The sequence below is a fragment of the Emydura macquarii genome, unplaced genomic scaffold, assembly GCF_026122565.2.
Source record: "Emydura macquarii macquarii isolate MOO-44397 ecotype Brisbane River unplaced genomic scaffold, CSIRO-AGI_Emac_v2 contig_320, whole genome shotgun sequence".
Lineage (NCBI taxonomy): Eukaryota > Metazoa > Chordata > Testudines > Chelidae > Emydura > Emydura macquarii.
The window spans coordinates 2,447,738-2,471,439 of record NW_027130457.1 but is presented as its reverse complement, the minus strand read 5'-3'; the positions used below and the strand labels follow the sequence as shown (position 1 = coordinate 2,471,439).

The window sequence follows — 23,702 nt, the reverse complement described above, 5'->3', positions numbered from 1 at the left end:
TGTGTGTGTGTGTTGTTATAACTGTGTTGGTCCCAGGATATTCAAGAGACAAGGTGGTGAGACCTCTAAGGATGATGTTTATTTCCTCATCTAACTTGTCTCACTAATGACCTTGCCAAGACACTTCACAGAAAACGTTTGCATTTGGCTGCCTAACCACTAAGCTCTTTAATCCATATTTAGACTCCTAAGTATATTCTGATTTTCAGGAGTTCTGAGCACTTGCAACTATCATTGACTTCAGGGAATTTTATTTATTGAGAAATATATTTTAATTAAAAGGGCACATACACATCTGAAAATATACCAGATTTTAAAAATTGCATATTTTTATAAAGGATATGTGGACTGGTTTCAGTAAATTAAGAATAGACTCAAGCCTTCATTCAGAGGTTGAACTGAATTGGAATATAATCTGTTTTTGTTTGTTTGTTTGCATTTTGCATTTCAAAAATGTTTGGTTAAAATTACTTAATTATTTTTCATTTCCCTCAATAATTTCTAACTCTTATCATGATGAGAGGCACAATTACTGAAATGTCCCAAGAAAGACCACAGTATTTATAACCCAATCAGAACCAAGAAGTACCAGAAACCTCACTAGAAATCATAAAGCCAAAATTTAGGATCTAATTCAAAGCCATTGAGAGTCAATGGAAAGACTCCCCATTGACCTCAGTGAACTTTAGGTCAAGCCATTACCAAGAGCCGAGCTTCAGAGGCGGAAAAGGTGGGGAGAGAAGAGAAACACTTAACAATGAGATTGCAAGCCTAGGGAATGGGGAAGTGGGAGTAATTTTAACAGAGGTTGAGAAAGGCAGGGAAAGAAGGACTGATAAAAAGCAGGCAGGATGAGTTTTAGGCCTATTGAGCTTGATGAGGCAGCAAGAAAGTAAGATATGCATACCTGGCTAGACAGAAAAAAGTGGAGAAGTAGGTTGTCCTTAAAATAAATTACTTAAATAGAATGCTTGAAATAAAAATAAAATCTAGCTTATATTTGCATTGATTTACAAAAAACAACTCAATTTCAATTTTTCTTTAATACTTTCTATTTTTCCCGGCTGTTAACCAGAAATTATTAAGAGAGGGATCGTTAGAGTCTGCCAAAACTTTGACACGCAACACTTGTCTGCCAAAATGCCTCCTCCAGTTCAGGCTAGCAGTATGCAGCCAGGCTTTTCATATCAGAAAATAGCAAGCCTACAATCTGTCATTATTATTTTCACAGTCTGATTCAGTCTTTTTTGCAGGATGAAGGTCTTACTGGAAAGTCACCAACTATCTTTGTCCATAGTCACACATAGCTTTACTCCATCAGTTATTCAACTTGTATGTCTCTCTGATAGGATTCTAACCTTCTTGTTTATTTTCCTGCAAAGAACCATACACTATAGCATTAAACCAATAAAGTAACTTTGCCCCTTCCCTCCCCACAGTTCATAAGGATGTATTTGCTGCTCTCTAGAAGAATAAAAAACATCTGACTAGAGAGGTACCTGCATTCTTCTTCTTTGAATTTAACTCTATTTGGTGAACCTGAATGTAATACACTTATTATCTAGCATGTAATATGTGGACACTAGAGAGCTGTATTCTTGGAACTACAGACATGTATATTTCAATTGTTTAAATTACTCATTTTCCTATTAAATATAGAAGATTTAATAGCTGATAATGACTAAGCTGTAGGTGTAACCCCCTGTGACTTCTGACTGCAGTAATATAGAGAAAAAACAAACTAAACTAAACAAAAGACTTCAGCTTCACAATGCAGAATCAAAAATATACAACTTTTGTACTTGAATTTCAGTTTATTATATTTCTTAGGTGGCAAAGAGATAATAGATTTTCTACCAAAACAAGTTCATACAATCTCTGGCAAGACATACTGCAGCATCAGTACAGCATCACTGGAATAGTAGTGGTGAGTGATCCATCCTTCCTACAGTTCATATTTTCATCAGGGCAAATGTAGAGGATGAGTTCCTGGCAAAGAATGAACTGCAGGTGCAGTTCTATAAGGACAATTTAAAGAAATCTCATTCTGGAAGCATAAAAGTGTGGAGTTCAATCGCTGTAATTTCTAGCAGGAGAAAAATAAATGATGCAGAGCTTTGATGGTGCATATATAATGCTCAGAGTGGAGAGAGGTACACACAAGACCTGAATTCCTGCCACCATAGTCTTATAAGGTGCCAGGCAAAACAGTTGTACTCTTGGCAAGTCAAAACTAAAGGATTTAATTCTTGTTTAGGATATAATCAAAAGTTGAATGACTGATGAGGAAAACTAAGTTAAAAGATTATTTAACTGCTTGATAGGGCTACCAGTCAATTACAAGATACATGTAAACTAAAACTATCAGTTATATGGTTCCACAGGTGTAATGTCATTAAAGTAATAGCATTCTTATTATAACTGCAAAATTCCATATGATTGTGTAATAAAATAAATCTGGATTTGCATAGCTGAGTGGACCCAGGAGGTAGATTTAACGTTTTTTGCTGCATAATCCCTTATTTCTTTTTTTTATTTCCACGCCAGATACTGTTCTCATATGGGATAAAACCTCAACTTGCAGTCATCACTCATTGAGTTTGGGTGTCCACCCCACACAATGCAGAATTGGCTAAATTAGGTTAATCAACCTGATAGGCTACACTTGAGGGAAAGCTAGGGCTTGGAAGGCTGATTGATGCAGCCCCAGCTGAGATGAAACAGGTGGGGCTGGTATAAAGCCAGGAAGTGGCTAGCAATAAGGTGAAGTAGTTTTCAGTCACTTTTTGAGAGAAAGATAATGTGTTTGGGGCTGTGGAGGTAAGTAGTCTGCAGTTACTCTTTGGGAGGAGGGTGTTTGGATTGGTAAACCTGGGTGCTAGAAGATGTAGAAAAGAGTCTGGGGAAATAGCAATGGAGAAAGCAGACCACAGGGTGCTAGACATACAGTTCCTGAATTAGAGCCCAGAGTAGAGGGTTGGCCTGGTTTCCCTTTGAACCACAGGGGAAGTGGCACAGACTGGACAGAGGAGCAGAATACTGTCTGGGACAGCTGTCTGGTAGGACTGTCCTACTGTCCTAACCCTCGAAATGAAGGTATTTGGAGACCTAGCCAGAGGGCCAGGCCATGATGAGAGAGAGCATCCTGAGTTGCAGAGAGAGAAAGGGAGAGGCGGAAGTGTGTGTGAACAAACAGCAGAAGGGGGTGTTGGATACTGTGTGTTATACACAAAGGGATTAATGGTGTCATTTAGGCAAAAGGTAGAGTAAGGGGCATTATGGAGCCAAATCATCCTGGGTGAAGGTAGAGATCAGGGGTTCTACTCTACCAATTTATGGGGGTCAGCTTTCTGCTTCTCTTCATGGCTAGCCAGGCCATTTGGCCAGTGCAGAGGGTGGTGGGAAAGCCATGGTCATTCCTCCTGTCCCTCCACCCCCACTCCTTTCTCAGAGTACTGAAGAGTAAAAAATAAAAAGCAACAACTGCACACCCTTGAAAACAAGGGATAGGTATTGTCTGACCCATGAGACAGTCAGGCATAATCTAGTTTAAAGAAGATACATCCCCTAACTTGATGAACTACTTACTAATGCTGGAAGTGAAATGGTTTTCTTGTCCTGTGAGAATTGGGATTAAAAAGTTGAAATCTCAAACTTTCACAAACCAAAAAATCTTGGGGCCAGGGGTGGAGGAGGAGGAAGGAGTGAGAGAGAGTGGTCTATTTTGATGTCAACCTTTTTTTTCCTTATTAATTAACTCATGTTTTGATACGACTTTTCATTTCAATGTGAAAAAGAAAACTTTTTCATTTCATTTTGAAAATGTCAAATGATGGGAAAGTTTGACACACTTTTATTTTTTCCATTTTTATATAGGCAACTCCCCAAATCCAGTCCTTCCATGTGAATTGTTTTTGTTTTGCTGAATTGGAGTTTTCTGACAAAACATGGTTTGTTGAAAAATTCCTGACCAGCTGTATTAATTTCTACCGAAATAAGACCAAACAATAGCTGTTTTAACATGGAGCAAGCCCTGTGCATAGCAGCAGCAAGATCAGGACAGTGAAAAAGCAAGCCTTAGTATATTTGCATACACATCGCTGAACCGACAATCCGTGCAGTTCATCCTTTCCCGAGTTCTGGCAAAGGCAGTCTGGTTTTGAAAAGAATGAGCTTGGCATGATGGTTAGACATTCAAACTGCAGATGCAAATCTTGGCAAGATCAAAGAAAATGAGAATAGACTTCAGAATCACCAGAATAGAAGTGCTGATTGAAAATAAGGGAAGTGTTACCCTTGCACTGGGTCAGCAGGTCAGATTAATCAATTCTGAGGGCTCACTGAATAAGGCTCTGGTATTTTTCCTCAGTTTCCCCAACCCTGAAGGCTCCTTGAGGAAAAATATATCAACCTGTCAGCTCCTCCAAACCCTGGGAGTGCGCTGATTTGGGTTTGAAAGGCATTAACGAGTTTTATGAAAGTGCACAGCACATCTGTCTGATACAGAGACCATGCTTTATTAACCTATTGCACTACAACTGCTAAGCACCAATTAGATAAATGATAATACAGCAGCAAAGTGATAGCTTACCCCTCTCCAGAGGGGTCTTCTGTTCTGTACCTTCCTTCTGTACAGGATGAGGTCGGTCTTTGGACTTCAGAAGGCTCTCTCTCCACAATCAAACAGGCCAATATTTATATGCCATCCTTTTTCATTAACACTTTCAGTAGCAGTAGCAATCTCCTTATTGCAAGTGGATCATTGGAAAAAGGAAGGGGGGAAAGAGACAGAACACCGTAACCACATCCTGTTGACCTTCTGCATTGACATTTGATTGTTCTTAAAAGTCACCCACAAAGTTGTCCAAGGTTGTTGCCATGACACCTGTTATATCTACCTTCTGTGGTTTAGCTTATTGTTCGGGTGTCTGGAACTTTTTGTGGTAAAGATTCTTCAGGTATTTTACTATTTTTCAGATACCCCAAAAGATCATGCCGTGCATCACATCTGTTTACCATTTTCTTATGCTCGCTGCTCAGTTGCTTGTGAAAGCTGCTAATGCCCTTCTACAGAAGACTCCTGATATGCTTAATCTAAAATCACTGAAATGATGATTCCATGAGAGAGTTTTATTATAATTATGCTTTATGGTAAGAGAGCCTGCTTTTTGTGTTGTAAACTTTTGTTTGAAGTTGTATTGAATGGGCAACAATAATACTCACCTAAAACAAAATCTGGGACAAATTACATCAGCTTTACAGGTCAGAGGGTATTAATGTGTTCAGAAGTCCTGATCCAGAAAATGTGTGAGCATATCTGTGATGTCTTCAGTCAAGACTACCCATTTCAACTGGTCTCATACTCTGATATAGTATATAATGAGAGGAGAGATGTACATTTATGTGAGGTCCTACAGTAGTTCTTGCTGCAATGTTGGTCTGATGTACAAAATTGAATGCTGGAGGCAAGGGTTTTGTGAAAAGCCAAATGAGACAATGGGACTTCTGAGATATAGGAATGTCCAGTATTAATAACATTAGGTGATAACATGCAGTAATGAAATAACTCATAGAATTTTAAATACAGGAAGTGTAAATAGATTAGATGAAGTTCACCTCTACGAATCTTGCCCTTCCACCACTGATAATATTCCTTGACATCTGCATGAGTTTCTGATTATTTAATGGCTCATAGGCTTATTCTTACTTTGTTCCTTTTCCTAAAGTGGGTTGAGCCTTATCAGATTAACCCGGGGAAAGGGTAAAGGCAGTCAGAGTGTCTCATACAACAAGACAAAAACCTTTGTTTCTGCTCAAAATTTAGAAATGAAAAGTTGAGAGATTCAAATGTCCTCCTGGGAAATTCTCTTTGCAGTGATTTATGGAAAAGAGTCACAAAGCAATATACTCTTACTGCAATGCTCAGTAATGAGGAAAATGAAAGGTGACTGTAGCCATATTTAGTCCAACTGAATAGGGAAAACAAATGTGTCATGTGCCCAGGAGTGTCAAGACAGAGCACTAAAATAAAAAAAGTATTCTAATGTACATTGATGATCCAAAGCAACAGTGTGCTGAATGTCACGGTCATAACTATCAGCAAAGCAATAACAAACAGGCGTTTTGGAGAAGGCAAGTATCCTGAATGTTTTTTAGGCATCTGCTCCAATTTGACCAAACTCCTAATAATGGACTGAATTGTGCCCTTGCTTTACTTGGCCAGATAGAGGATAGGTCGAGAAAAGGCTCTCCCTATCCTTCTGCATCCCAAAAAAGTTTGCAAATACAGCCCTTATGCCGAGGAATACAGAGGATGCACCCCATTCCTTCCTCCTGGGGGGAAAGTGGTGGGGCTGGGCAGGGAGCAGATGGAGCCAAACCTCTGCACCAGCAAGCAGCAAGTATAGCTAGCTGGTTGCGCAGTAGTGTGTATGCTGCATCTCAAACAGATTCTTCCTGGTTCCAATGGGGACCACTGGAAGATATTGTGTCAATTCTTCCAGCATTTGCCCTGTGAAGGTCTTACCTCCACCCTACCACTTAGCTTAGGTTGTACCTAATGGCCCAATAATAAGAACTTTAAACATTTCCTCTGAGTACTTTGTTCATGTTTTGTATACTTCATCAACATTTTAATGATGTAACAACCATCAGTGATGTAGTCTTAATGTTCAGAAAATGTTAAAGGGTGCCTCCAACTATTTTACCAAAATCACTTTAATATAATTTAAGTGCTTGGAGTGGGAGGGATGTTAAACTGAATATATTTTAAGTCAGTGGCGTAGCTATGGGTGGGCTTTGAAAACCACTTTGAAAGCAGACCCACTCCATCAGATTTTAAGCAATTCATTCCACATGACAAAGCTTGTGCCTACCATGTCAATCGCAGGCCCTGCCAAAAAATCAGTTCTGGCTACACCTCTGTTTTAAGTGTTGCATCTGATGTTTGCACTGTGATACAGTCTGATGAGACAACATATATTGTACAATTTCCCACATGCAGGGTATGTCTACATTTGAGCTGGGAGGTGAGATTCCCAGCTCTGCTTGGGCTAGATGCACAGAGTACAGTCCTCCTTGCCCCCACTGGCTATATACTGAGGTGGCTAGACACACTGCTCTTTTTTAGGCACTAGCTCCAGAAGATCTAGCACAGGTATGTCTACGTGAGCTGAAAAAAATCACATCTCCCAGCTCAAATGTAGCTGTATTCTAATAGTTACATGATAAAGAACACTTCATTACTGCTATGTACAGCTGTATTCCTGCATGATCTCGGTTCTTATTTCCTCCTCCTCTTCCGCCCTAATCTGTCAACTCTGCTTCAACTTTGTTTCCTTCCAGTGGGACTACTCACTGCTCAGGTGCTGCTCAGTTTGAATAAAGATGGCATAATCTTGTCTATTGACTCTAGTGGGATATGTGTAGAGTAATATGCTAATTCTCAACATGAGTAAGGATGACAGAAATTGAACTGCATTTGGGCATTTGAATAGAATTGTGTCCTAAGAATCCAGTTCTGTACTACTTATGGGGAGTAGTATTTCCTCCCCTGAATAGTCGTACTGAAGTCAATGGGCCAGTTGCTCAGCTGGTGTAAATCTGTGTAGCTACATTTGATTTTAATGGACCCTCATCAATTTACTCCAGCTGAGGAGGTGGCCTACTGAGAATTCTGGGGGAGTGAATGCTATGGTATTCAGCTAAAGTGAAGAATTATGCCCTTAAGTCAGAAACATTAATTAGGCTGCACAAAGCAAAGCTGTCCTGGGCAGCAGCATTCAAATAAGGGACATTCTTTGCAAAATATCCTGACCAAGGCCATGCTATGATGAATAACAGAGATGATCATTGTGCTTGATTATGAAACGTGAACCAAAGAGATACATTGTTGCTCCAATGCCAAAGTTAATTGAGTGTGAGAGCATACCAGAAATGTTATTCTGCCAACTGTTTTATAAAACAACATTAAAGGTGATTCTTTTTCAGCAGTAGTACAGTAGATTTCTGATCAAGTTATGTGTGTGTGATCAGATCATAAATGAAAAATTCAATTTGAAGCACAAAGGAAAAAAAGGCATTGTCTGGCTTCAGGCTATCATCACTGTAATTGCTGAAACAACAAAGTTAGAGTGATATAAATATATATGGATGTGAACCTTGAGAAGTTCTGGGCAGCAAATCTGCACAGTTGAGAAGTACTATTGGAGACAATTGCCTTAAGATGCCTTCTGCACAGAGCTAATCCAAACAGATTAAGTGCTCTTGGATGAGGATAGAACACATCTGGAACCCGTGGCGAAGCAACCAACTTGCATAATAGGCGCACACAGAACAATTTATGTCTTTAATTAAATGGCAAAAAAATCATCAACACAGACTTAAGGTTGCCCGGTGATACCTGGTTCCCTTCCAGAATGCCAAACTCAAGACTTCTGAAAATTAGGAAACACAGAGTAAATGCCCATGCAACCTTAACTCTGCCTCCCTGGAGCGGCAAATAGCCACTGGGAGCTAACTGCATGCCCTCCATCTGCAGCCACTGTGTTAGGTGTAAGTGTATTGAATGGTGAAGGAAAAATGGAGCAGCTTGTAAGAGCTGTGATATGCTATGAGGAGATATAGGGATTAATTTGAGACACATCATAGAGCTGTGATTGTAATAGGAGTAGCTGTGGGTCTGAGTCTCCTACGTGTGTTATCAGAGAAAGGAAGTGCATGTATACTTTGAGGTTCAAGACATTATTTCAACACAGAATTGTGGAGGTTGTGCCCATATCAAGGCACTGAGGTGTTCTTGCCAAGGATATTATCAGCAGTATGTTGGGACGTGAGAGCAGTCTGTGGATTTAATGAAGAATATGGGGGGAAAGTATACTTTTAGGTGGTATCCTGTATGCAGATGGATTGCAAGAGGGTATGAAGTGGTCGTTACATTTTACAAGTGTGGTGTTCTGGCAGGGGGGTAGGCTCAGTGTTTAAACATAGGGCAAGTGCAGGTGAGGTTTGTCTATTACAACAAAAAGACAGAGTGAGAGTATGTGTCTCATGGGTATATTGAAGCATTGCTCAAACAGGGCAGAGATAAGGTTGCATGGGCATCTTAACTTTATTTCCTGGTTCTCAGAAGTTTGAGTTTTACCTAACTTGACATTTTGGGAGGGTAGGAGCTTTCACCAGGCAGCCTTAATCCTGTGTTAATGGTGTGTTTTGCCATTTAATGTCCTAGTTTTTTTTAAACAAAAAATAAATATTTGTTGGTAGGAGTTAGTGGTGATTTTGACAGTTTGCTGAGGTTTGCTATTGTATCTAGGTAATAATCAGAAGACCTAGCTTTTATATAGTGCTTTTCATCAATAGATAGCAAAGAACTTAACATCATTATCCCCATTTTACTGATGGGAAACTGAGACACAAAGAGGTGAAGTGACTTGCCCAAAAGGACCCAAGAGGCAAATGGCAGAGTTTGGAAAGACCACAAGACTGGGACTATTCCTCTTGGCTACCTGGTTGCTATGTGATTCCTTGGTGCTTCTTCCCTCTCCAGTACATTTTTTTATAGTAGATTGGGGATAATGGTTGTGAGTTGTAATGTTTGCAATGTGTAGTTAACAGGGCTGGTGGGAAACATTTCATCCATGCCCTATCTCCCAAAGTATTGACAGTTTTATTACATGATTACAGTAACTTTTAGTGTGTGTGAGAAGCCTGGTGTGTGTGTGTCTCCTTCTCCAACCCCTGCTCCGCCATTTCCCCTGGGGGAATACGATGTGTTCCCCACTAACATTTCTAGCTCCCCCTCCCCTTCCAATCTCACTAAGCTATTAGTTGGCACTAAAGAAGCCATTAACATGTAAAGAAATTGCTCCTTGCTTTCTCTTGTCCCATGCTACTGTGTACACATTTTTAAAGGCACCACTTTATTGGATGGCCACGTTACCTTGATCATGTATCCTGAGGTGTACACTGAGCAGGGTCCCTCGTTTCCCATCCCTACTCTCCTCGCTGACCAGTCCCCTCCCCTCACCCCAGGAGCCATGCATATCTTTGAAATCCAGAAAATGAATTGTTGATGTCCAGAATGTATTTCAAAGTACCTAGAAGCTGTGAATTCAATTAAGTGCTGTTTGTTTTTCTTTTTTGCCCGGCTGGAGGGGGTAGTATCTTGGAAAACCCTTGCTTAAATGACTCCACATTTGGATCACTAACCCTGTCTTATGCTCCCACGAGGCATGGCAAATTTCAAGACGTGTAAACATGAGGATTCCAGGGTACTTAAGGCTAGCTTACACTGATAAGTTACGTCAACCCAGGTGTGTCACTCGGGGGTGTGAAAAATCCACATCCCTCAGCTCCAGGGTTAAGCTGACCCAACCTGTGGTATAGACAGAGCTAGGCTGCCAGAACAATTCATTAACCTAGCTACTGCCTCTGGAGGAGATGGATTAACTACAGTGATGTGAGAACCCCTCCTGTTGCTGTAGTGAGTGTCTGCTCTGCAATACTTCAGCGTTGCGACAATAGCATTGCAGCTGTGCTGCTGTAGTGTGTTAAGAGCTAAGTCGACGTCAGTTACATCGACAATCATAAACCACTGTAATTATAGCGCTTGTGCATGTTCACACAACGCTCCTTGTGTCGACAGAGCGCTTTGGTGCTCTAGCATCGACAGAGAGCAGTGCACTGTGGGTAGATATCCCACACTTCTGTTGCTAGGAGTTATGGGAATGGATCACAGTGCAGCCTGGGGGTGGGCTCACGGTCCCATGATGCAGTTTTCTCCATCTCCCCATTCCATGGTCTTCCAACTATGTTTCGTGCCATTTTTCAATAACCCCTGTAAACTGTACGTCCGCCATCTCTGTCTCAAAGCATGTAACCTGCTGGCATGGCCAGCTGGGAAGATGCTATGTGAACTTTCCCTGCTGACCAAACAGGAAGAGGAATTTCAAAATTTCCCAGGCCTTTACAGGGGGATGGGCACATGCCTGTCTACCTGTCTACAGGGCAATGGAGTTCAAACTACAGACCACAGCTGTCATGATGGGCATTGTGGGACACGCCTACACTGACACTGCATCGCTCTATCTTTGTAAAATAAATAAATAAAACTCTCCGGCCTTGTCTATACAAGTGCTTATGTTGGCAAAACTTTTGTCACTCAGGGGTGTGAAAAAACACACTCCTGAGCCACATAAATGTTGCCGGCCTAAGCACTTGTGTGGGCAGTGCTATGTCAATGGGAGAGAGCTCTCCTGCTGCCATAGCTACCGCCGCTCGTTTAGGTGGGTTTTTTAATGTCAGCAGGAGAGCTCTTTCCTCATTGACATAGGATGGCTACGCAAGCACTCTTATAGCATCACAGCTGTACTGACACAGGTGTGCTGCTGTAAGTGTTAAGGGCAGACTAGACCTAAGAAGAATCCTCCTTTAAAAAGAAAGGGCTCCCCAACCTTAGTTAAACCAGAGTGATGCTCCATTATAATATTGTATGAAATTAAAAGGGAGCGGGGAGGACTCTACACATCTATCAGCAGTATACCAGGCTTTCAACAGTGTGAAGTGGCCCATCCATCACAATGAAAGATTCTCAGTTGAAAAAGAATTACCCCATTGGAGACAAATTCATGTCAGTGGGGTTACTTTCCCTCTTCTGTGGTGCTGGGGAATATCTGCTGTGTGTCACAAATATCTGTTCTCAACTCCTCCAGTGTCAGCAGTTCTTAGTGCGTGTTCTGAACATGCCTGCTATAAGCTCCCCACACAGAAAGGCAGGGCTTCCGCAGACTCCCACAGAAGGACAGTGACCCTCAGATCCAAGATGAGGTTAGAGAGTGGGGCTCAGACACCCCTGGAAGGGACACCCCCTGAACCTGGCTCACATGAGGGGGGGGGTAGGGAATCAGGGATGGGGGGGGGGTCATACCCATGAAGAGCAGTTGAATATCCCTCATGTCTTGACACACACATGGGATAAAAATGTGGGCTGACTGGTGCCCTGTGCCTCTTATCCCACTATCCCGCCCCTCCTATGCTCTCCTCGTTGTGTCCAATTCCCCTGGTCCCCCACCTCTCTCCATCACATGATCTCCATCCCTCTTCACATATTCTCACCAACTCGTCCACACCTTCCCATCCCAGTGAGCACTTCCGTGTGTAGATTTTTTTTTTCTTTTTTAAAAATAGGGGCAGCACTTTCTGAATATTTTGCTGTATGCAGATTACATTTCTTCAGAATAAATTCCCCTTTTGACAAATGCAGATTGGAGCAATATGCCTGCTTTTTTAACTTCAGCTTTCTGCCCTGAAGATGGATTCAAATACACTGTGCCTGGAGTGATGTTCAGTTCCAAGGAGGACCGAAACATACCCTGGAAGCCACCCAGGTCCTGTGACATAGAGGTGTTTTTTCCAGATTGTTAGTCTTTACTTGCTGCGCACGCTCAATGCAATCCATTCGGCAAATGAGCCTTAGTGTGGCTAGCTGCGGAAGCAGAGTCTTTTTCAAAAGATATTTTAATTTGATTTTCCCCGAAAAGTCGGAGTATGAGTGAATGATGGGGTGCCTGGCTGCACTGCTCCAGGAGGCAACCATACTGCCTTCTGCTGCTCTCAAGTATGCAGAGGGACTGCCAATCACAAGACAAGCTCCTCTGGCCATTGTGAGCCAGAGTTAGAGATGTTTCTCCTCCCCATCCCTTTTGGAACAGCTTGCAATCAATGGGGCACTAAACTGCAATGGATATTGGCTCCATGTGCACAGTTTATGAATTACAAACTCTAGCAATTTATACTACTGTGGACCCATTTTCCTACATGCAATTTATACCAAACATTTAAATCACATATGAATGTAAACCATCGTCGCTAATCAATCAGATGAAAATCATGCAGAGTAGACTATCCTGAAACAGTTTCCCCATTTTTAACTTATCAATGTCCTAGCGACTAGATTGTTAAATTAAAAAAAAAACAAAAAAACAGAACAACATAAGGCTTTCACTGGGCACGAAAACCATGCAGATTTTCCATTTGTCACTTGCCAGATTTGCTTAATGCCGCTTTGTAAATATCTTCACTGGGGAGCACCTTTTGAAATGGAGCTGCCTGGGTCATTTCTGAGACAAGGGTGATTAATCACCAACCAACAGCACAACACATCCTACCAGTCAAATTAATAAGCATAAACTGAAGGTTAGCTTGTAAATGGCGTCAAGTCTGCTGTGATGAGGCTATAGATCTTGAGACCTCTAAGATGTTAGTTTTCTCAGCATCTCTCCCTTGGAAAGCCCATTTATTTCTACCAGAGGTGAATGAATTCTGCTTTTATTATCAAGAATAATTGAGTACTACATTCTCCATTTTTCTTTGGCTTAAACACTTGATCTTGGGCTGTTAGTTAAACAAACATCCGATTATCTTCATGCAGGGTGCTAGCAGCCAGAGCAGTAAATAGAATAATGATTTGCTTTAATGGAAAGCCGAACTGAATACAAAGTCTTTCAGGATATAAGTTTCCATATATACACAGTAAATATCAATATTTTATCTCTTGGTCCATCATATCTCTGGATTTCTTTTTTAAGTATAAATTATTTTAAGTCAGTGAGTGACTGTACTTGAAACTGAATCATCTATTAATGTGATTTATTGCAAATGTTATACCGTGTTCACTTATATCCCTTTGGAATTTAATGACCAAATCCTGCTCTCGATGTAGCTCTCAAAGAAGTTACAGGGAACTGGGTGTACATATCTGAGGGCAGCATTGGTCTGAAAGTATTTGAGCTTTCAACCTTTGACTTCTAAAACAGATAGTGTTCTGCCAGGAAAATTATTATGCTTTAAAGTAAACAGAACAACAGGACCATTAATATGACAGTTCAAACATAAAGCTGCAGATCCTTAGCTGTGTTTGAAATGCAACTAAATTCAGCTGTGAGTAGGCTTTCCAGTATTGAGACCCTTTTGCACTAGGTCTATCTCCAGCAGTTCTTCTCAAAGTCAATGGGAGCTGCAGGTGCTGAGCATCTCTGAAAATCAGCAACTCTCATTTATCTAAATATTGTAATCTTATCTGGGCTGTGTGGGGGTAAAAATAACAATCTGGGAATAACAAAACATAATACCAGGAATTTGGAATTAAAAAGGGATTCAAATAGAAAATAAGACACTACTTTTTTTTTTTTTTTTTTTTTTTTTTTTTTTTTTTTTTTTTTTTTACAGTGAGAGGAATTAACCATTGGATCAGCTTGCAAAAAATTATGTTAAACGCTTCATCATTTAGAGTCTTTTATTTAATATTAGATGTCCTAAATCATATCCTTTTGTTCATTGTAAATTATTTGACATAATACAGGAATTACTGGGTGAAGGTCTATGTCCCCTCCCCTCCTCTGTTATGCAGGAGATTAGGTGAGATGATAAAAATGTTCTCTTCTTACTTTAAAAGCAATTAATCTTAGGTTTTCCACATTGATGAGATTATGTACAATGTTTTAATTCTGGTTGATGTTATGAAATTGTTGACTCATGGAATACCTCAATGCATGTGGAGTCATTCACCTGCAGCCATGGCTGTAGACTGTCTCTCCCAGGCCATGTGCAAAGGTGGATTGTTAGACCTTAATAATTGTCTATTCAGATGGAAATGCTTTAGGACAATTAGCTGGCTGAGGCTGGGAGAGCCAGTTTCCTCTGACTTGTCTACAGGAGGCTGGTGTATGGAAAGTAGAAAATCTCCAAACACAGAACAAAGAAAGAAAGGTGTTGATGCTAACCTTTAAAACCACAGAGACACCCAGGATGCTTTAGGCTATAGAAAGGAAGAATGAACATGATTTTTGTGGTGGAGAGGGGCCCACTTTAACAGAGGTTAAAGGAAGCAAGCTGACCTAGAATAAGGGAGAGATACTCCATAACTTGGAAGAGAAGCCATGCACATGAGGGGGAGCCTGGATTCTGGTATGAGCCCAAAGAACTCCCAGAGAGATGAAGAAATTGAGGCAGAGGAATATGGACAAGTGTGTTTATTATTTTGTCTAGATCTGTCTATCTCATGTGATATTTGAGTAGATAGGTTTTGTAAGGGTTTCTAAAAACACAACAACTATCTCTGTCTGTTTGCTTCTCTATCATTTGTCACTGAAGATTTACTCTGTAAACCCAGAGCACCCACATGGTTGGAGTTCTGGGATAGGGTGTGCTTATTTACTGGGGATCTGGGTGGCTAGCACTGGTCCTGGGGCCTAAAGCCAGTTGGGCTTCAGGAACCAATTTCTGTGAAGGGCTAACAAACAGAGCATGGGCTCAGGAAATGCCCCAGAGAGGACAATGAGAGAGAGAATGATGTGGCCTACTGAGACCCAGGGAAGCTTAGAGCATGAGGGTCCAATGGATTGGGATGCTACACAGCAGCCAGCTGAATGTCTAGTGGAGGGATTTTGAACAGGGTTCTGTGTGACAATTAGCAATTGAGACACTTACTTTTTGATTTTATCTGTGTAGTTATGTTAGATGTGAAGGTATATCAGACCCTTAGGGCTAGTCATCATATTTTGTTATCTAAAGAAGAAATAGCCCAATTTTGTTGCCATTGAAATGAATAGGATTTGGTCTTGAAATCATCCACTGTCTAGTGTTTTACAGATCAGAGGTAAAATTCTCTTCCACTTACTTGTGATATTCACCCTGGAATTCAATGAGATTGTCTGTCTATATTCTGATACTACAAGCAAGAGGAGGCATATTTTAGCACCTGCTCACTTGAATAGAGAATGCATAATGTACTAGTTTTGAGACGTGGCTTCATCCCAGACAATACACCATTGTTCCAGTTCTTAATAATTAGCAATTTTCACTTTCACATAGTGAAAAGGAAACAAGGCTCTGTAAATAATGAAAAGTAAATAGAACTGTAGCAATTTTTAAATTCCTAAAGACCTAGAATGTTATCAGTAATACAGGTAAGGATTTCTTTTAAAATAGGATATGTTAAGATTGATTCATCTTTGCAATATGATTTACATTAATGAGCTTGTACTGGTATGACTAGGGTAAGATATGAGCCACAACTTTTAACATGATGGTCCTCCTGTATGTTTTAAAAGGAAAACAAAAACATCTGTATAGTACATGTTTTTGCGCTTTTTGGCACTTATATCCAGAAAGACAGCTTTTCTTTATTTTTAGGTTCGAAAAGAAACTGTTGTACTGACGCACTTCTGATTCTATAAAATGAATTGAGCTGTAGCACACCCAGAAGACTGTTGATGCTAATTTTGTTAGATAGGGAATAATTTCAATCATGCCTTCATTAGTTTTCTCAGTAGGAGTGGCTAAATTAAATAAATAAATGAAGAGACATTTTACATTCTGCGCAACAGTTTGTGTCTACAGAAATAAGGCAGGTTTTAAATTTTGTCCTTCCATCTAGTTTTATTGTACTTTACTTTGACACCTTATTGAAATATTAATAGCAGCGGTGGTCATCTGAAAACCTCTCTGTGTGAGAGAGAGAGAGAGAGTAGTGAAGGAAGTTTGCATTCCCAAACTCCACAAGCTGCTTTTAAAATTGCTGAGACAACTGCCCACTCTTAAATAAGCTTTTCTGGTCTTTTTGAAAAAAGATGAAAGAGTGCATGCTGTCTACATGAGTCAGGGTCATGAATAAATTGTCTGTCTGGCTGTGAATGGAAGAATCATGCAGGCAGATACTCCCACTTCCTAGTGGGGAGACTTCTTGCTGTAATTATACCAGAAAGAAAGAAGAAGAAAACTCATAACGCAGGAGAATAACACAGGTAACTAAAGTGTAATGAAAGAACTTTGTGCTTATGATCCTCCCGTATTTCTCAATGACTAGTCTCCCATTGTCTCTCATAACTGGGCCAAGACCTCCCATGAGGTTTGCTACTTGTTTTTGGTTGCATGTAGACAAATTCCAAGCTTTTTTTAATGTGTCTAGAGATCGGACAACAATTTAAGGGGGTGGATTTTTAAAAACAATTTAAAGAGCACTTTCTGAAAATCAGGTCCATTTAAAGTATCTTGAGTTGGCATGCCAAAATTGAGGCACCTAAATTCACATCACTTCTGAAAATTTTGGCCAAAGAACTTCATCTTCAAACTACATATTACAAGCCCAATAATGCAAACTTTATTCACATTGGCTGAATGGGACTGCTTGTGAGAGTAATGCTCACCAATGTGAGGGCTCTGAAATCAGATCTATATCTCAGTGGAAGAAAACTTGGGCTTCATTTACCCAAACTGTGCTCAGAAGTGCTACTTGTTTTCAAGTTCTCATGTAAAACACATCTTCAAAATTACAGCTTCAATTTTAGATGCGACTTTTAAAAATGTTTCTTTTGGCTTACATTTTTGATGCTGTCTCATATGAGTATGAGGCACTTCTGGAAGCCCGTTTCTAGCTGTACTAAACTTGAGTAATCCAGGAGACACATGCGAATATACCCTACCAACCTCCTTGTTAGCTTTCTTTCTACCTCTCTGATCAAGGAGAGAACACTACTGTGAAAAGACATTGAAGAAGAGGAGGGGCTGGCAATGTAGTGGACAAGTTAAGGAGGGGAGAATAGAATATAGACATGTCTGGCTGAAACTTTTTTTTGACAGAAAAATTGGGGTCATGACTGTTGATACATTGTATAGTCATTTGCTTTAGTACACCTTGGTTCTTTATTAAATATATTCAGCAGACCAAATAACCAACATCCATCAGTTTTATTGCTAAAAGTCAGTAATTATGTAGTACAGGAAAGTTCAATACAATACTGTCTCATGCAGGTGGGATCCCAAAGTTACACCCCTAAAGCCATTTTTGTATACTCTACCTGTTTACAAGTAAAAGGTATTGTGTATGTTATTCAGAATGAGAATCTACCTTGTTATTTCTAGTACTATGGTGTACCCCTTATCTTTGTTCTGAACACATGCATTCCAGGTACCAAAGGACATGAAGGCACGTACTAGGTCCATACTGAGGCAGAAGAACAGCCAAATATCTTGTCTTCCTTTGAGACATTCCAGTACAGGCCTTTGAGAGTAAAACCCTTCCTGTTTCTATGGTAAAGCACTCATTGGTCCTTGTCTTCACAGTTTCCCTATTTACTTAAGCCAAAACTTACTTCAGTGATTGCAAGGCATTAGCATAAGTGAACTGAGCCATATAAAAAGCACAGGCCAATTTAAAATGTATAACTGCTATTCTATCCGTATGTGTTAAGCACATAATAATATATGTATGGTTCAGATAATGCGTTTTGGTAACATGAGATATATAAATATATACAGTAGACCAGCATATGTTAGTCAACAGACTAAAACTAAATGAAAATGTTGGCAAAAACTTTATTCTGTTAACAATTTCTAGTTTTACATCTGTACACCATCTGCCAGGAGAAGGCAGTGGCAACAAAGAACAGGCTCAATATCTAGGGGGTTCCTCTTAACAATACAAAACCAAACCAGATCAAGCTCCCACCCAGTAAACCTGGAAAACTAAACACCACCCTGGGTGCCCCAAAGAGGCAATACTTCCCTTCTCATAAGCACTGAGTCTTTTTATATCTCAGTGTCCTTTGACTAAGTTTCCCACTTTGTGGTGGGAAAGTCTGATGAACACATCATCCCCTTTAACACATCATTCCCCTCTTCCTCCACTGCACCTCACTCACGGATGGTTGTCCTTGGTTAGCGAAGACCCAGAGTTCGAGGTTGGATTCATCTCCATCTCTTGCAATGGGGCGTGTTTGTATTGAGCAATGCCTCTGCCACTGGCTCACAGCTGTCGCCTTGAAATCGCTGGCCACCTGCTGCTGCAACATCACATTCTGATGTTCCACCACTTAACCTAACTCTCAGTGACATCAGCTTGTAGTGGGGAACCTCACTACCAGTGCAGTTTCTGTTATGCTTTTCACTGTTCCCACATAAAGCTTAAGGCTTAGCCCTTAGGCTTGCTCAGCAGTGAGGACAGCACTAGGAATCATTGACTGGAACCAGAACTCTTAGTTGAGTCTAAACAGCTTTGTCATTATATACTGAAGAGAAGGAGGTCAACGGAAATCTAGAACTCTTCAAGCAGAGTCCATACCCCCAGGTAGGAACACCTATCCCCCCCCACCCTTATCTTCACGAGAATTTGGCATCCCTACTTCCTGCTTAGGAAGTGAGGTTCAGTTTAGGGTGATCTCAATCAGTGCATGCTATGCACAGTTCTGCTGCCCTATACTCGTACCATAAGGATAACAACATTTCATTACCCATCCATTCGAATATTAAGTGACACGTAAACCAAAACCAGCCAGAATGGCAAAGCAACTCCATCATGCTGTGCGTGTAGGTGGAATAGGCATCTCTATGAAACAGTCCGCTCCTGAAGTCCTTTTCTCCAGCATGTCACTAGATGTCATGGGAGAGCTGATTCAGACCCTGCTTACACATCAAACCTTTGTGGCCTTTTGATCATTAGCTGGATTTTTTTTTTTAATGAAAGTTTGAAACTTTTTTTTTTTTTTTTTTTTCATTTTTGTCAACTTTCTTCAGGTTAAAAAGAATTCTGATCAACTCTTAGCTACAGTCCCTGAGATATGGTTAGGAAGATGCCATTGGAAATCATAGTTTCACTGATGTTGGGGCACAAGTCACATTACAGGGGATCCAAGTGGAGCTGGAAGAGAGGAACACAGAGTAATGACTATTACCAGCACATTTGAATTTGCAGGTGGAATGGATTTAGAAGTCGGGGGTGATAGAGTTGAGAGGTGAGGTGCGGTTTGAGAAACCGGTGGGGTAAAAAGTCAATTTTTTTAGGATGGTGGGAGAACTAGAATATGATTGTCTTTGGAAGGAGCCAGAGGAGAGCAAAAGGTTAAGAGTGAGAGGAAGGGAGTAAAAAGTGGGGATGAATGATATAGAGTTGAAGGGGGTATGTGGAAGGATTAAACTAGAGGACAAGCAAGGGACTTTGCTGCTTCGTTAAAGTGCATTGGGAAACTCTTAGTGCACACTATCAGGGTCTACACAGACCAATTAACACGCAACACATTAGTCCAGTAGTGTGCCTTATCCCACTTGTAAACATGCCCTGTTTTATTTACTATGGCCCTGATCCTGCTCTATTAAAGTAACTAAAATATGAGTTATAATTTTAAAAATATATCTGGCAAATCTTAAAAATTACTACAATGATCCTTATTGTCCCCTAATGCTTTTGCAGTTGAATACATTAAACACTTTTTTGTATTCAAAATTAAGTAAATATTATAGTTTGGGATTTTTTCAAAGAAACCTAAGGGAGTTAGATGCACATCTCACAATGGATTTCAATGAAATTTAGGCACCTAACTCCCCTAAACTCCTTTGAAAATGCCAACCAATTATTGTTTTATTAGGTTACTGTTAAAAAGTACCAGAATACTAATGTCTTCTACAGGTCAGGGATGCACATTGCACTAATATTTTATAAAATGAAATGGCTCCTTCCACATAAAATAACTCTTTGAAACTGACTTTATAGTTAGCAAACAAACACACAACACCAAAAAAAAAATCCTATATATTCTGCAAGCCCGGGAACAGCATATAGGCAGAAAGCTCTATTGAATAGTATATCCTTTTAATACACTTTCAGAAAGGCAGGGTTAAAGATCTACAATATGCATGGAGTTTTCACATTCAGCTTTTCACTTAATCAGCATGTAAAAATAACCATTGTGTGGAGGCAATCTGAATTTTCTGCTGATTCATTTAGCTTACACTTTTATATTATACAAAGCATTTCAGAAACTACTGTGACTGTTAGGCCTTGTGCATGAATATTTTTGGAAATTTAAGATATTCTTATGAACCCACTTCACTTAGTACCTATGCACTGACCACTTCAGCTCTCACTTCTTGACTTTGCTATTTTCATGACTGAATGGTTTACAATCCACAAGTTCAAAATTATCCATAGCTGTATCCATACAACACTTTTTCTTTTAAAGATGTATGTATGAAACTGATCCATGATCTAACATGACTGATTTTACACTTACTGAAGAGAAAATAAGATCTAACAAAAATTAAGCGCTTAATGAAATGAACTGAAAACTGCAAGCTAAATCTTTTCTTCCTTTCTTCCTCAGGTAGAACTGATGGAAATTGAAACATCTTTCCTTACAGGAAGTATAGTAGAGGTAGGATATTAGTAGCTATGGCATTGTTTCATGTTTGAGCAGAAAATCTGAAACTAGTTTGTATGTCATCTTCAAAAAGGAGAAAATTCCTTTATCAATAGCACATTATGAGATCAGATCCTCAGCTGGTGAAGATTCTTTGTGATCAATGGATATATCCTAACCTACACTAGCTGAGTAGCTCATCCACAATATTTCACTATAATGTTGTTGTTTAGACCTACCCAAAAGGTTAAATACATACATTTTAGAAGGGATTTTTAAAAAAAAATCTGAATATTTCTTTTGCAATATGTACATTTTTGTACGTTTGCATAAAATTCAAACAATGAACAAATCCATAAAATAGGTCCACTCACAATTTCACAAAGACAAAAAAGAAAAAACTAGTCTGTTAAAAGGGTTCATAATGAATAATTCAACCAGTTCGAATTTCTACCTGAAATCAGGCAAAATTTGGTGGTTTTGGTTCAGTTTTAATTTGAATTTACAGAATTGAACCAGAACTCAAAGTGAAATACAGGACTTGTGAGCCCATGAGAATTAAAAAGGTTTGAACAGCTGTACTCACAACATACAGAAAGTACTCTGCTAACCAGTGTTTGTGTGCTTATGTGGCTCACATCACTGTAGTATTTGGATGCCTCACAGATATTAATACATTTATTCTTGCAACATCCTTCTAAAATAGGGACATATGATTTTCCTTAGTTTGTAAATGGGGAATGTGAGCACAAAGAGATTATTACTTGACCAACAACACAAAAAAATGTTTGTAAACAGGTCAAACAAGGGACAGTCCCAACTTCAAAGAGCATACAATTTAAGGACTGATCTACACTAGGATTTTATGTCAGTATAGGTAGCTACACCAACCTAATCTCTAGTGTAGACAGTGCGAAATTGATGATAGAATTCTACAGCCTCTTAGGGAGGTGGATGACCTATGCAGATGGGAGAATCCCTCCCATTGTCATAGATAGTGTCTACACTGAAGTGCTACAGCAGTGGGAGTTGCACTGCTGTGATGTTTTAAGTGTAGACAAGCCCTAAGTAAACAAGACAGAGAGAGAAGGTGGGAGAAAGGAAATAGTATTAATCCCATTTTGCAGATGGGAAGCTGAGAAATAGAGATTTTTATGGGGGAGATTTTCAAGACAAACATGGACTTTCAGTGGAAGTTAGATGCCTAATGGTGCCTTTTGATGCCTAATTAGTGTCTTTGAAAATCAATTCCTAACTGAACATGATTCCATAGACTTCCTGTGTGACATCTGGGATATAAACCTTGACCTCCTTAGACCCAGTGAAATGGCTTAACCATACAATCATTATTTTTCCTTGTATCCACATAACATCTGTCATTTCTTTCATGTTCTTTTTTGTATTTAATTTATACATTATTTCCTCCCCAAGTCATCTTTAAACAGTAATAAATAAATAAATATTCCGAGTTACCTAGATTCTTCTTACCCTGTTTAAAACCAAACATTTCCTGGAGCTGTCTGAAGTTAAGATAAAGGGACCACAGTTTTATTCAAGAAAAAAAATTAAATATATACATGGTTATAATAACTATAACACAGCCATAACTGTTCCATTATCATTCTTTAAATACCTACTATGCTGCAACAAATGCAACATGCTAGTTCCTTCACACACAGTCATTTCTGACATATGCAATTTGGCCTTTTTTATAAATACATTTACAACAGCAGTAACTCCACCTATCTTAATGTAACTGAGATATTTGTCTGCACTGAGAGTTCAAAGGCTGTATTAGATGCATAACTTCTCTTTGTGTCTATAACAACCTCCTCCAGCATGAATAAAGTTGAGCAACAAAGGATGCCAGAAGCCCTCTAGGCCAAATTCACAATAATGTAAGAGGGAAAAGACTCCAGGAAAAATGCATGAGTTTTGCAGATTTACACCAGTGGTTAGTTTGATGCTTTGTCTATCTGATTGCAAATAGGTTCTGATTCAGAAGGTACTTACTTAAACACACACACGGTTTTAAGCATGTGAAAGAGTTCCATCAAAATCAAATGAGCTACTAAACTTAGGCGCATGCACTTGCTGAGTCAGGACTTCACAGATGCTGCTTCTTGTTGCTGTCATATTCCATTGTAGACTACATGCTATTATAAGAGTAGGAAGCAATCATGGCTAGTTTGCTTCCCCTGTCAACTCTGCCCCCTCCTTTTCCCCTACTCCCCAATCTTTAATACAGGATTGTGAGGCTTTCGTTTGCATGTGGACCTAGCCACAGCCATCTATGCCTTTGTCATCTGGGGATTAACTTTGAAGAGGTTACAATACACTCTATAGAGGACTACATCAAAAAACAACCTGGAAATAGCAGCTGGGGCAGAATTCAGTTGTTTGCTTGGGAAGTGGAGAGTTTATAAGGCCTGTGATCTGTGACCTGCAGTTGACTGGCTACTAGTTGCCCGGCTGATTTTAAGATGTTGGGCTTTATAGGTCAAAATCCTGAAT

At 39.8% G+C, this 23,702-nt stretch overlaps 1 long non-coding RNA gene across 1 annotated transcript; it reads left to right on the top strand.

Annotated features, from left to right (window-relative positions):
• The first annotated feature begins 2,782 nt into the window (after positions 1-2,782).
• On the top strand, positions 2,783-12,492 carry LOC137167527 (uncharacterized). The gene is made up of 3 exons (XR_010924131.1): positions 2,783-2,820; positions 4,978-5,151; positions 12,296-12,492. It is a non-coding gene; the product is annotated as an uncharacterized lncRNA (long non-coding RNA).
• Positions 12,493-23,702: the final 11,210 nt, after the last annotated feature.